Source organism: Camelus dromedarius, chromosome 4, assembly GCF_036321535.1.
Source record: "Camelus dromedarius isolate mCamDro1 chromosome 4, mCamDro1.pat, whole genome shotgun sequence".
Taxonomy (NCBI): Eukaryota; Metazoa; Chordata; class Mammalia; order Artiodactyla; family Camelidae; genus Camelus; species Camelus dromedarius.
Window position 1 is genome coordinate 29,235,613 of NC_087439.1, and position 14,030 is coordinate 29,249,642.

General features: G+C 42.3%; 1 protein-coding gene across 4 annotated transcripts in view; it reads left to right on the top strand.

The window, feature by feature from the left end:
- Positions 1–14,030, top strand: part of LYPD6B (LY6/PLAUR domain containing 6B) — a 175,036-nt gene that overhangs the window by 31,045 nt on the left and 129,961 nt on the right. The window contains exon 1 of one of the 4 annotated variants that reach the window (XM_031451373.2): positions 3,796–4,036. The exons of 2 other annotated variants lie outside the window; for them this stretch is intronic. The gene's annotated coding sequence lies outside the window, so the exon portion shown is untranslated. Of the gene's footprint in view, positions 1–3,795; positions 4,037–5,000; positions 5,307–14,030 lie in introns of those variants that run through there. One more of the 4 variants, XM_064484766.1, reaches the window with a different exon arrangement.

Genomic DNA, 14,030 nt, shown 5'->3' on the forward strand with positions numbered 1-14,030 from the left:
AACATTGAAAAGAGATTCAGTGTACATTTCTAAAAGTTCCAAGTAACATCTCTAAAAACCCCTTCCCTTCTCTCCTGCCTCACACTTCCCGATCGCCTCTCCTCAAAGCTCGTTTTCACCCCTCTGATCCATGCCTTTCTGAAGTTCTAGTCACTTCTTCCCCTGCATTTCTTCACTCTTTAAATCACTTTAGCCCCACTGACTTCTTTTAGTTTTCTTTCTGAGAACTGCCAACCAAGGAGAGTCATGAAATAACCCAGCAACAGGAATCTGTCCATTTTGTGGGTGGGGCAATAGGTGTAGCTTCGGCAGAACCTGATGGGGAAGGATTGTGGCTACTTAGTTATTAATAATAATAGCTGGGTTTTTCTGGTTACACAGGCTTCAAGTATGCCCTGTAGTGCATGCCTGTTGCCTTGGCGACACTGTGTGTTCTTAAGAACAGTGGAATCACTACAGCGATTTCTGTAGAATTTGTCATGAGTATTTGTTCATTGAAAAACTGGGCATGTGGTGCGTGAACCTGGGCTGATCAGGACTGAAGGGAATTGGAAGATAGTAGATCTTAAGATACCACCCCCAAACCCTGCTGTTGCAGATCTTGGCTGATAGCTTCTTATTCTTGCTGAGAAGCTGGTTGGGCAGGATGGACGTGTGGTCTGGATGTTGCATTAGCCAGCTTGGCATTTAAATTTGCCAAAGAGTTTGAGGTATTGCAACATGTTAAAAAAATGTCCCTGTGGTAAATTTCAATGCTTCGGTCTCCTGTAATTCTGCATGTTACTCCTATTAACCGGCTTGACGTCTTTTTATAGCCTTGTTGCATGTCCAGTTGCCTGTGGTGCTGAGCTGTGTTCTCTGCTGTGACGCCTGGTCCCAATCCCACAGAAGCTCACACTCAAAGCCACAGACTGTTTCCACTTTTATTAATAGAAGCTTAGGATTTTTCCCCAGGCAAATATGTTGGCTTGCTGTATAACTTTTCTTTTCTTTTGGTAGGGGATGAGTGGTTCTCTTGAAATATGGAGATGCTAAATTCTTGGAAAAATAACCCCTGGAGAGTTTTGAGTAAATGAAAATTAGGTAGATGGGTGGCCTTTCTGTGACTGATAAGAAGGCATCTGTTTGGGAAGCGTAGTTCTGTATGGCCTCGTTCCCAGCTCCTCTCGGATCTTGTTTCTTACATCTCCCCGTGTGACCGGCAGGCTCTAGCCACGCTGGCCTCCGCAATGCCCGCAACGTACCAGCCGTGCTTTGCTTTGATTCTCCTCTGCTGGCAGTGCTCTTCCCCATTAATCTCCAAGGCTGGCTCCCTCACTCCCTTCGACTTCAAGGACATCCTTGGTGACCCATCTGTAATTTCACTCCCTCCCTTTGGCCCTTTGACAGTTCGTATCCTGCTTCTCTGTTTTGTTTTTTTGTTTTTGTCCTCTTTTCCTTAGTACTTATTAATATCTAACACAATATACATGTTGCTTATTCCTCTTGTTGATTGCTCTCTCTGTCACTTAGAATAACCTTCCAGAGGGTGTGGCAAGGCTCATTCCCACTGGTATCCCCAGTGCCTAGATTAGTGCCTAGACAGTCATCTAAATACAACAGCATCATATGAAGTGTGCAGTCAATAATGGCTGGGTAGTGGGCGGGAAGGAAGAAAGCTTATGAATAACTCCTGCTGGTGCCTACCTGTCATAACTGTCCTCCCCTACATTCCAGACAACCTGGTGTAAGCTAGCCCACTCCCTGCACAGAACAGCCTGGGATTTTGGGGTGCATTGGAGGCTCCCAGGTTCTGGCAGGCTGCAAGGTCGGTAACCAGAGGAAGCAAGCTCTTGTTAGTGTTTGGTGTATAGAGGCACGTTCCATGACACTGTAAGCACCTCTCTCTCCACATGGGTCTACTATTTCATACATTTCCAAGAAGCCAACAGGTAGTAACAGAGGCAGCCTGATTGATTTCTGGGAGGGTACAGACAGAGCATATTTGCTGTGGGATAGGTAAATAGAATCTCTGGCACTGGGATTCCATTATCCTCTGCCCACGGATAAAAAGTGTATGACTTACTTACCATTTTAATCCCACACACAGCGTTAGCAGGGGCGATAGGTAAGGGGGTATGAGGCGAGGGTCTTGTAAATAGTGATAAGAGGGTGGGAATGTAAAACTCGGCTTGGCAGGGGCTGCCTGGGATTTTGCTGAGTCCTAGCAATACGTAATTAACTGTGCAAACATACTATTCAAGATAAGACTATAACAGTTGCCTTGGGGAAAATTCTTTTGAGTCAATATTTGTTTGATCTTTTATATAGTATTTCGGCTCTGCTACTCATGCTCTAGCAAAGTTCCTATTATAAATGTCATTTTTCAGGGATTTGCTGTATTTGCACACCAGGTCAGTCCTGGAAGAGGTAAAGGATTGGAATCACTGTTTAAATAGAGGTTCTAAGGGGTTTCAAATGAATCTTTAAAAGTGAAAGTCCTGTGTTTTAGTCAGTTGACAAATAATTATTAAAAAACCCGTGTTAAGTACTCAGGGGAATTCCAAAATACAGGGTAAGATCTTTGCCCTCCATTTGCTTGTAATCTAGCTGTAGAAATTAAGACTTTAATCGCTATATGTGATACAAGATATGTATACTAAATAATGATAATAATGACTGTTATTTATTGGATAATTAACAGCACCACACCTAGTGGTCCTCGTATTTTCTAAGCACAAACTGACTCCCTCGGTCCTCCCAGTAGCCGAATGAGGCAGGTTAGTGTGAAGTTTGTATGGAACAGACAGGCTGTGGGAGTCTGGAGAAAGAGGAGACTAGGGAAGCAGAGAGACATGAAGAAAAACCTTAAGGAAGAGGTCTCTCAATCTAGGTCTTAAAGGTTGGGAAGCAGATGGCTGTGTGACGGCAAGAAGGAAAAGCACATGATGGGCATTTGTTGTTTGCCCTTGTTATACCCTTTTGTCTCTCTGCAGAGTTGTTCTACCCGCCCTAGACTCTCAGCGCACCCGCTTCTGGTGAAGGGGACAATAAACAAAAATGGAAGGAACACATACAGAACGTCAGTGTGATAAGTGCTAGGAAGATGAATGAATACAGGAAAAGGAATGAATGCTGAGGTGGTGAAGGAGGGGATATGTGATTGAAAAAGGTGGCCAGGTGCACCTAGAGATGATTATGCTAAGTGAAGTCTGTCAAAGACAAATGGCATATGCTTTCACTTATATGTGGAATCTTAAAAAAAAATGAGACAAATGAACTTATTTACAAAACAGAAACAGACTCAGAAAACAAACTTATAGTTACCAAAGGACAAAGGATCGGGAGGGATAAATTGAAGTTTGGGATTAGCAGATACTAACTGCTGTATTTAAAACAGATAACAAGGTATTACTGTTTAAGCACAGGGAACTACATTCAATATCTTACAATAACCTGTAATGAAAAGGAATATGAAAACGAATTATGTATCTGAACCACAATGCTATATGCCAGAAACGAATACAACATTGTATATCAACTAAACTTCAATTAAAAAAAAAAAAACAGTAAAATGGTGGCCAGGGAAGGCTAATCAAGACCTCTGAGTGAAGGCTGAAGGAGGAGAGAAAAAGAGGTATGAAGGTACCTATGGGAAGAGCCTTCTAGGCAGAGGGAACAGCAAGTGCAAAGGCCCTGGGGTGGCACCTTACATGGTTTGTTTGAAGAACATCGGTGAGGTCAGCAGGGCAGGAGGATAGTGAGCGGGGAGGAGAATGGTAGCAGGTGATGTATCTTTAGAGGAAGTGCGTGCCCAGCTGCTGCTGGTTTTGATGATGATGGCGCTGGTGGTGATGTAGGAGGAGCTATTGAGAGTTCTGAGTGAGTGGAGTTCGTGGAGTTGCAGTCTGGCAGCTGTATCTGCTTCTGCCAGCCCCGTGCAGCCGTGGCTCCTCTTGCCTCTCACTGGTGAGCCCAGCTCCGGAGCTCTCAGTTCCTGATCTGTTGCTGACGTGGGCAGAGGTGCTTTGGCAGCCTTGCATCCATCACCTGGCAGGTAGGAAACCATCGATTTAGCTCAAGCCCTGGGTGAGAGCTGAGTGACAGCCTTGTCTCAAGCCTCGCGGTGTTTTCTTTGCCTGAAATTCTGAGTTTTTCCTTCGATTTTCTGCTTGGCTCTTGGTTCCTGCTGGAAGTGCAGCCCTGTTCTGAACGGTAGCCCTCTTGGCTGTGTCCTTGGCTCTGCCTGGTGTTTGCCATCCTCCCCGCCAAGCCCGTCCGCGTGTTGCGGGAAGTCAGTGCTGGTTCTGGGCCGTATCTGTAGCTGTTGGGCTCCGTGTGCTGAGTAGGGAGTTAGGAAGAGCCTCTGTGCTACTGGGGCCTCCTCCGCCACCCCAGTGTTTTTGGTTCTCTCCCCACCACTGCCGCGTCTCCTTGAATAACAGAAACTAGAATTAGGTGCAGTGGCCTCTGCTTCTTGAGCCACACATGCTGGACCGTTGCCAAAAGTCCTTGGGGTAGGGCCGTGATGCGTGGGTTCCCTCCAGCCTGAGTTTGCCTGTCCCCAGTCCTTTACCTTCAGGGAGAGGAGGGAGACCCGGGCCAGGGGGCTGGCAGTGCGAATGGAGGGGGACAGAAGTGATAAATCTGGAGAAAGAAGCCTCAACAGAACTTGGTACAGTCTGCTCTATGGTGACTCAGTAAAAAGCAGAACCAAAACCAGCACTTAAGGGCATAGGGATGAATATTAATTCAGAAGTTGCAGATGCAACTAGCACTATCAGAGAGTTTTATAGCTGAGTCATGACCAAGTTATGTAAAGAAGAATGTGAATGCCTTGGAGACCCTGTGAGGGCACAGGTAGGGCTGGGTCAGTACAGGTTCAATTCAGATCAGGTGGTCGAGCTAATGTTTACTCTGTGGGTCAGCCGCCGGGCCACCTCTGTGAGGACACGCCTGTGCACACATACATGCACACACGTCCCCACCCATTCCGTCCTTTGGTTTCTGTTTTCAGTTGCTGTGGCTTCTATGTAGATGTAAAGCACCAACTTAAATCCTGTTAATGGGAACAGTGATAGTGCAGAGGGGCCCAGTTCTCCACCTTAGAGTTTGAGGGGGTAGAAAGTTCTCTGCAGTGAGAGCCTGACTTACTAGGGGTGCACCCTAGTAAGTGAATCAAGGGATGGTTTTGGGCCCTTCCTGGAGCTGGAGAAGACTAATGGGGTTGGAAAATGTTATTATAATAAAAATATAACATTGGCATGATCCAAGAAGGTGCTTAAACTAAGGAATGCTCCCGCTTTGAAGAAAAACGCCAACTTCAGGTAAGTGGTCTCCCTGGGCCTCCTGCTTTTCCTGGGAAATGGATTAATCTGGGTTAACATTTAGCCAGCTTCCAGAATATCCTATGAAATGATTTAAAATTTTAAAGTACAATTTATTTTCGGAATAAGTAATTCACTCACGTGATTGAACATTTAAAAGCTGCAAAATATTCTGTGAAAACCCTCCCTTCCTTCCCTCCTTCTCCAGGAGGCCAGTTCCCTCAAAACAACCCACGTTACCTGTTTCTGATCTATTTTGCTAATATACGATGGAATGGGCTCAACCTGTGCTAACAATATTAAGGAAGAACAAGGTGGCTTTTCTCTCTTTAAAGACCTTCTAGTTAATAAAACAAAAGTGAGCCAATCAATCATTTATAGCTGTATGGTGGAAACTTTTATTATGAGTCCAATAATTATAAAATTCATAGATACTGAAGTCCAAATATTTGCTACTCAGGTTTTTTGGTTCTCAGACTGGCAGCAGTAACAAGCTCCAGGAACTTGTTAGCAGAATCTCAGGTCCCACCCAGACCTCCTCAATCAGAATCAGATTCAGCACTTCATAGATGGCACAGGTGATTCTGAGGCATGAAGGCTGGAGAAGCCACTGCTGTGTCTCATTTTTACAACACTGCCTCAGGCTGCACAGTACTTGGAGGTCCATGTGGCATGAAGAAAGGGAGAGACAGTCCTGGAGCACGGCTCCTCACTTATTCCCAGGGTGCTGGTTTGTTGCTAAAGTTAAGTGATGATCTTTCCTTAATTTGCAGTCACAAATTAAGGTGCTATGTAAACTTTTTGTGATTTTGATTTTTAAATTCAGAAATCTTCCTCCTTCTCTCCTTCCATCTCTTCTCATGAATTGTTCTTAAACCTTTGGCACTTGCTGTCTGTTGCTTCCTTTTGGGACCATGCTGGTGCTAAGTATATAAGTAATAAGCAGATATTGATAAGAAAACAGAAAAAGCCAAATAGTTTTAGGTCGACAACTTCTGGTCTGATTAATACATATATTTATGGTTGTGGTTTTATGTTATGTTTTGTAGTATGTTTGTACATTTTATTAAATTTCACATTTATGAGCAATTTAGGCTTAATGTATATGTTTGTGCTAATCTCAGTGTGATGGAACTAAATAGTTCGTGGGATTCTGGAAATAAAAGACTGAAATTCTTGAAAAGTTGTCAAACTTGGAGAAAAGAAAGAAACTTGTTTTGTGTAAATGGAGGAATAGAGGCAGCAGTTATTGGAAGCCCTATGATAGATGAACCTGTAAACTGCTACAAATAATTTGAACATGACTCTGAGTTTAACTAGGAACCTGTGGAAAATTTTACAAAAAGGAAATTAGAAAGTAGGTCATAGGACTATATTAAGTTTTTTCCGTTGTTGTTAGATTCTTAAAAAATAAATGTTTCTAATCACTAAAGGTTTCACATTCTGTAAAACAGGTAAGATTAAACGTGTAATCCACATCATTTAAAAAACAATGTTAATGGGATACTTGTGTGAGTGTGTTATGGCAGGGTTGGAGCATGAGCGAAGTAGAAAGGACAGCAAATACATCACAAAACCCTGCCCTCTTAAACGTGAGACAATTAAGCCTAGGAAATTGGGGCCAGTTTTACTACGGATGCAGGCAGGAGGCGGAAGGGAGGAACAAGGCCAGTGCAGGGGAGAAGATCCCAGAGAAGAATGGGGTAGGGGAAGAAAGAGTTTTGAATATGGAAAAGTGAAATGTCAAGATTTAACACTGAAAGGAACGAGAGTTCTCTGGGCTGTGTGCTAGTGAAAACCTTAACATTGTTTGATCTAGGTAATGACTCACACCTGGAGTAATTCTAACTCTGGGACTATTTTCAAGGGAATGCCTGGAATTGAAAAAAAACTTTGGCATAAAAATTCTTTAAAGTGTAATTTACAGTGAAAATTGTAAGTGGATTGTCTAACAAGGGAGTGGATAAGTAAGTTGTAATACATCCACAAGATGGGATGTTCTGCAGCTAAAATGATGATATGTTCTAAATAAGGTGTGAAGCAGGATAAAAACTGTTGGGAAAAATGACATGAAGGAATTTTGGTGGTGGTTGTATATATGTGATGGAATTAAAAAAAATTCTGGATCTAATAAATGACCTGTATAGTGAGCAGAATATTAACTGGAAAAAGTAGAGGAGAAATCCTTGCTCTGATTAAAATAACCCCCCTCCCCCAAGACCAAGGGTTGAACTGGACAGAAAACTTGGTTGCCTTTAAATAGCGGAGGAGATTATCATGAGTGTTTTATATCTGAGATGTTCAAATTACTTTTAAAATTCCTTAGCAGTGTAGTGTCAAGGTTAAGATGTGCTGGGGTTGGAGCTGGTTATATGGGGAGGGGAGAGGAGGAAGGAACTGTTGGTAGGGAGAAGTAAAACATTCCTAACCTAGGGTATGCATAGTTTGCAGGCAGCCCTACCATGAACTTGAGGCATTTGTGACTTGTGGAGATGACAATCAGTGAATGCCTTGGGCTGTAGATGGCCAAGCTGTTGGCTGGCTGGAATGGACGGCCACAGATGACTTAGTGACTAGTGTTCTGTTAAATGCCACAGCACGCCCTGGCAGCTCATTTTTAATTCCCAGAAAGTTCCTTGCAACTTTGAAAAGATAAGGCAAAAAATCCCCCAGGGCATGAGCAACCCCCAGTAATGTCTGCAGGAAACTTACCAGCCTTCCAGCAGCCTGGGGAGGTGAGGGCTTTGGTTTCTGGCATGGATTAAGTAGATTGTACTTAATCTGTCTGGATGTAATAGATTAACTGAAAAATTTGTTCCCGTTATATTAGTAAACCATTGTATTTCTATACATTTTGATTTTTCTTAAAGACAACATGACATGTAGGAAGAAGTGGTAATTATAATTTTAAAAAATTTCCCGAGGGCTCCATTGGAGCAGTTCCTCGAAGGATGTTTTTAAAGTGATTTGAAGGGAGTGGCTTTTAAGGTTTCCGTCCCTTTTCATGTATCTTACTCTTTAAAGTCGGTGAGCTGAATGTATCCACATGGACACATGCAATTATGATTGCTCCGTTTTTGAGCTCACCTGTGCCACCGTGAAAGATGAACACCACTGACACAGTGTGTGAGCTCCTGTCCTTGAAGGGCTGGGCATTTTTTAGTGGGTAAAATGCAAATTTAATAATGTAATAACTGAAGTGAATCACACTGGCATCTAGCTTTCAATTTGTCGTTTGGCTGAAGGTGATTTGATGTTTTTGAGAAGGATGGTGTGTTGGAATCTCATCAAGTCCCAGTGGGGTAGCTTTGGGCTAAAACTGAGTTGTTGCTCCTTGAAGCAGGGGCTGCTGCTTCATGAAGAGTAGACTGTTAAAAAGGCTGCTTCTGATCTAAACAAACATCTCTCCAAAGAAGATGTACAGCTGATCAATGGGCACATGGAAAGGTGCTCAACTTCACTAACTATTAGAGAAATGCAAATCAAAACAACAACGAGGTATCACTTCACACTGGTCAGAATGCCATCATTAAAAAGCCTACAAATAATAAATGCTGGAGAGGGTGTGGAGAAAAGGGAACTCTTACGCTTTTGGTGGAAATGATAAATTGGTTGCAGCCATTATGGAAAACAGTATGGAGGTGCCTTAAATTAAAACTAGAGTTGCCATATGATCCAACAATCCCACTCCTGGGAGTACATCCAGAGATAACTCTAATTCAGGAAGATACATGTATCCCAGTGTTCATAGCAGCATTAATTACAACAGCCAAGACATGGAAACAACCTAAATGTCCAGTGACAGATGAATGGATAAAGAAATTGTGACACACACACACACATACACACACACATACACAATGGACTACTACTTAGCCATAAAAAGGATTGAAATACCATTTGCAGCAACATGGATGGACCTAGAGATTATCATACTAATAATATGTGAAGCAATTATCATACTAATAAGTGAAGCAATTATCATACTAATAAGTGAAGCAATTCAGACAGAAAAGCAAATACCATATGATATATGTGGAATCTAAAATCTGATACAAATGAACTTATTTACAAAACAGAAACAGACTAATAGACGAAACGAATCTAGTTGCCAAAGGGGAAAGGAGGTAGGGGAGGAATCAATTGAGAGTTTGGGATTAGCAGATACAAACTACTATGTATAAAATAAACAACAGGGTCCTACTGTATAGCACAGGGAACTGTATTCAATATCCTGCAACAAACCATAATGAAAAAGAAAATGAAAAAGAATATATATGTATAACTGAGTCAGTTTGCTGTATACCAGAAACTAACATTGTGAATCAACCATACTTCAATTGAAAAATTAAAAAAAAAGAGGCTGCTTCTGAACTGCTCAGCCCTCAGTAGGAAAGGGAAATTGTGGGATTCACTTGAGGAATGTGACTGTCAACATGACTGGTTTGCCTGATGGGCTGAGAATGTCAGGTCACAGTGCTGTGGTGTCAGGCCAGAGGAGGGTCCTTGAAGGACTGAGGGCATCCCATATTGGGGGTGGAGGGAGCGCTGCTCCCTCCTTGCACTCCTTGCACCCTGGCCTTCCCCTGGGAAGGTGCCGCGGTGGCTGGACAGAGGCCTATGTCCTACCATGACGGATCTTCATCTGCACTGGCTTTGCGTCCCTCTCCGTTCATGAAATGCTTTGCCCAGAACACCTCTGAGTGTGTTGGAAAGCATATTCCTTTCTGTAAACCAGTGTTCTACAGTGTGGGGTTGTCAGCCAAGATCATGAGTGCAGTTTCTTGAAGTTACCTGCTCCTTTGGGGAGTAAATCAGTGACCTTGACTTTCTTAAGCTTCTCACTGGCCTGCTCTTGAAGTTGGTGCACACGCCTGGGGTAACTAACGCTCCTCCATACGCTGTACCTGAGAGGAACCAGAGCCCAGCCTCTGGCACTAATTTCAACAATAGTCACCGAGATATGGCTAATTTTATAACTAAGAGGAACAAATAGAAATTTCTAAGGTTGTTGTCCCTAAAATTTCCCCTTTAAAGACCAGCAAATACTTCCACTGTGTGAGCTAGCTCTGAACTTCAGTCTGTGAGCTCCACTCTGAAATCCTTGAGGGCGGAGCTGGTGTCTGTGTCGTTCACCCCTGGGTCTGACTTTCAGTGTGTGGTATCCAGCATGTAGCAGGTGGTCAATTAATACATCTTAAATGTGTGGATTTCCATTTCATAAAATCTGACTCTAGCCATATTGTTACAGCTAATATTAAATTTAATCTACCTACTACTGATGTTTCCATAATTTGGACTTCAGCTGCAACTGGCACATACTAGCGATCAATTCATAAAACTTACCCTAACGTTGACTGCTCTTAGAGGTTCATTTTTATTTTCTGTGGCTGCATTTAAAATGCACACCATTGTGCAAGGTTTTTTGCTGGACTGACGTTTTTGGAAGACGATGGAGATTAATTCTGTATTAAAGTTCAGAAGTGGTTCTGGACTGCTAGCCCCCCTTGAAGTCTTATTACTTATTAAAAGGCCATTTCTATTCACATTCTCTTTTTTTCTTGCCTCATTTTCAGTAACTGCGTTCTTTTTAGCAGATTCAGGCCTTTGAAAAGTAATTCATTTCTGCAGTGGGAATTACGAGTCCCACGGGAAGGTGTGCTGGTGTTGGCTTAGATTCGTAGGGGTAGGAGGCAGCTTCGGGGACGGCCTTTAGGCACCTTTCTCTTTAGGCAGAACCACCCTGAGCCATCCCAGAAGGAGTCAGCAGGCCTCCAGGGAAGGAGAGTGCAGTCTTTCAGGCTTTTATTTCTTACAGCTTTTTGCAGCTCATTTTTTCCCCTTGATCCTTGAATTCTGATCTTGGTCAGCAGGGGCTTTGTGACTTTGTTTCTCTGTACTTGTGTCTCCAAGAGAACTGCCTTGCTAAACAGCACAGCCAGGCCCGGGCTCTGTGGGTGTGTTAGTTTGCCAGGGCTGCCAGAACAAAGCACTAACCCAAACTGAGGGGCTTAAGCAACAGAAATGTGTTTTCTCAGTTCTGGAGGCTCAAAGTCTGAGATGGAGGTGTCAGCGGGTCCCTGCTCCCTTTGACGGCACTAGGAAAGGATCCGTTGCAGGTCTTGCCCAGCTCTGGTACTTCCTTCCTTACAACAGTGTGACTCCAGCCTTCATATGCTGTCCTCTGTGTGTGTGTGTGTGTGTGTGTGTGTGTGTGTGTGTCTGAGTTTTTTTTTTTATAAGGACAACGGTCATGTTGGATTCAGCCCCACCCCCCACTCCAATATGATGACATCTTAACTAATTACATCTATATTCACCCTGTTTCCAAATAAGGTCACAGTCTGAGGTTCTGGAGGTTAGGACTTCAACACAGGAATTTTGTGGGGACACAGTTCAACCCATAACAGTAGGAAAGAAGGTCCCATAGAATTGGGAGGTTTGAAGTAACAGGCTGTGCAATTTCTCTCAAGTTCTCTGTTCTTCTTTGCTTTTGAAGAATCTAATATATTAGGGAAAATGCCAACCACACAGATTTGCTCTCTGACTAGGGTCCTGCTTGTAAAGACCAGACAGAAGTTCACTTCCATGAAGTTTTGATTTAATCATGCTTTTGTATCAGGACATTAGTAACACCTTGGTCCCTTGCCGAACTGAGCTGCTACCAGGATCCGGGTCTGGTGCTGTAAACAGATGAAGACACAGGTGCCTTTCTCAGCGCACTGCTGGGCCTTGTTTGTGGGCTTCTTTGAGACCCCAGGTAGAAGATCAAAGGCCTCTGTAATGATGTCCCCCCAGCAGTTCTTGTTGATGCCTGCTGGGTTATTTGTACAGCTATCACAGGCGCTGTGTCTAATTTCACTTTACATATACACTTAGAGGTTGGTTCTTAATTGCCCTGAGCTCTCACTTCCTTTAAGTGTGCGTGATTTTATATAACACCACCACCATTTCTGTGGTGGTTTCAAAAGTAGCAGTCAGATCTTGGGGTATAGGAATATTAAATTGTCTTCACATTTACTTATGTATGAAATACAGTTAGCATACATTATATCAGTTGCAGGTGTACAGCATGACTAGGTATTTGTATATAACAAAATGATCATCACAATAAGTCTAGTTGACATCTGTCTCCATACATAGTTATAGATTTTTTTTACTCATGAAGAGAACTTTTAAAATTTATTCTTTAAGCAACTTTCAAATATGCAATACAGTATTATTAACTATGGTTACTACACTGTACAGAACATCTCCATGATTTATTTACTTTATAGCTGGAAGTTTGTACATTTTGACCGCCTTTACCCATTTTACTCACCCCACCCACCTTCCAGCTCTAGCAGCCACCAATCTGTTCTCTGTATCTATGAACTTATTTGTTTTTTAGATTCCACATACAAGTGAGGTCGTACAGTGTTTGTTTTTCTCTAAATTATTTCACTTAACATAATGCCCTCAAGGTTCATCCATGTTGTCACAAATGGCAAGATTTCATTCTTTTTTATAGTTGAATAATATTACATTATATATATATGTATGCATAATATCTCTCACATTTTCTTTATCCATTCATCCATCAGTGGACACTTAGGTTATTTTCATATCTTGGCTGTTGTAAATAAAGCTGCATTGAACCTATGGGTGTAGATAATCTCTTCAGGGTAGTGATTTCATTTCCTTTGGATATGAACATACACACAGAAGTGAAATTACTGAATCATAGTAATTCTATTTTTAATTTTTTGAGAAAGCTTCATCTTGTTTTCCACAACGGTTGCACCAATTTACATTCCAACCAGCAGTGCACGAGGGTTCCCTTTCCTCCACATCTTCAACACTTGTTTTCTCTCTTTTTTTTTTTTTTTTTGGTTGATAATAGCTATTCTAACAGATGTAAGGTGATACCTCATTGTGGTTTTGATTGTCTTCACATTTTTAATTAAACTTTTTGAAGTAAAACATACACATGGAAAGTACACACAGAAGAGTGCAGTCCAATGAATTTTCACATGCAGAACATAACTGTGTAACCAGCACCCATAAGCACCTCACCAGCCCCCAGAGAGACTCGCATTGTGCCCCTTCTGAGTTACTACTCTCTTCAAAAATACCATTATTCTGAATTTAAGTAGCATTAATTATTTTTACTTGGGTTGAATTTTATTCTGTGTACATATTTCAAGATATTTCTTAAAATTAAAACAAATATTTATACAAATAAACTATATATAGTTATAGTACGTAGTTTTTAGTGTCTGGCTTCTTTCTGTCAACATCGTATGAGATCTCATCCATGTTGCTGCCTGTAGTGATGTCTGCTTGTTCTGTAGGGGAGGAAGAAGAATTTTCCCTCTACCCTTCTGAGTTCTTAACCAGAGAACAGCAAGTTTAGTAACATGCATATCTTATGTCTACATGGGTGATACCAGGGAAAAATTTGTCACTCCCCCAAGTGGCTGAGATTTCAGGATTAAAGAACACCTTAATAGGGAGAGGGGAGGGGGATGTAGGCCTCCTAGGGGAGAGAGAGTGATTTTTAGGGAAGATAAACCAGCCTTGAAGAAAAGATGGGAGGTGTGCTAGTTTGGGGCAAAGTTTGTCTGGGTGTGGTGCTGACTTCTGGTCTCCTGTCCTGTAATAAGAATCAGTCTTCCCCGAAACTCCCAGGGAGGGGATTTATGACAACTGAGTTGTTTTTGGAAGCTCTGTCTTTGGGCAGTT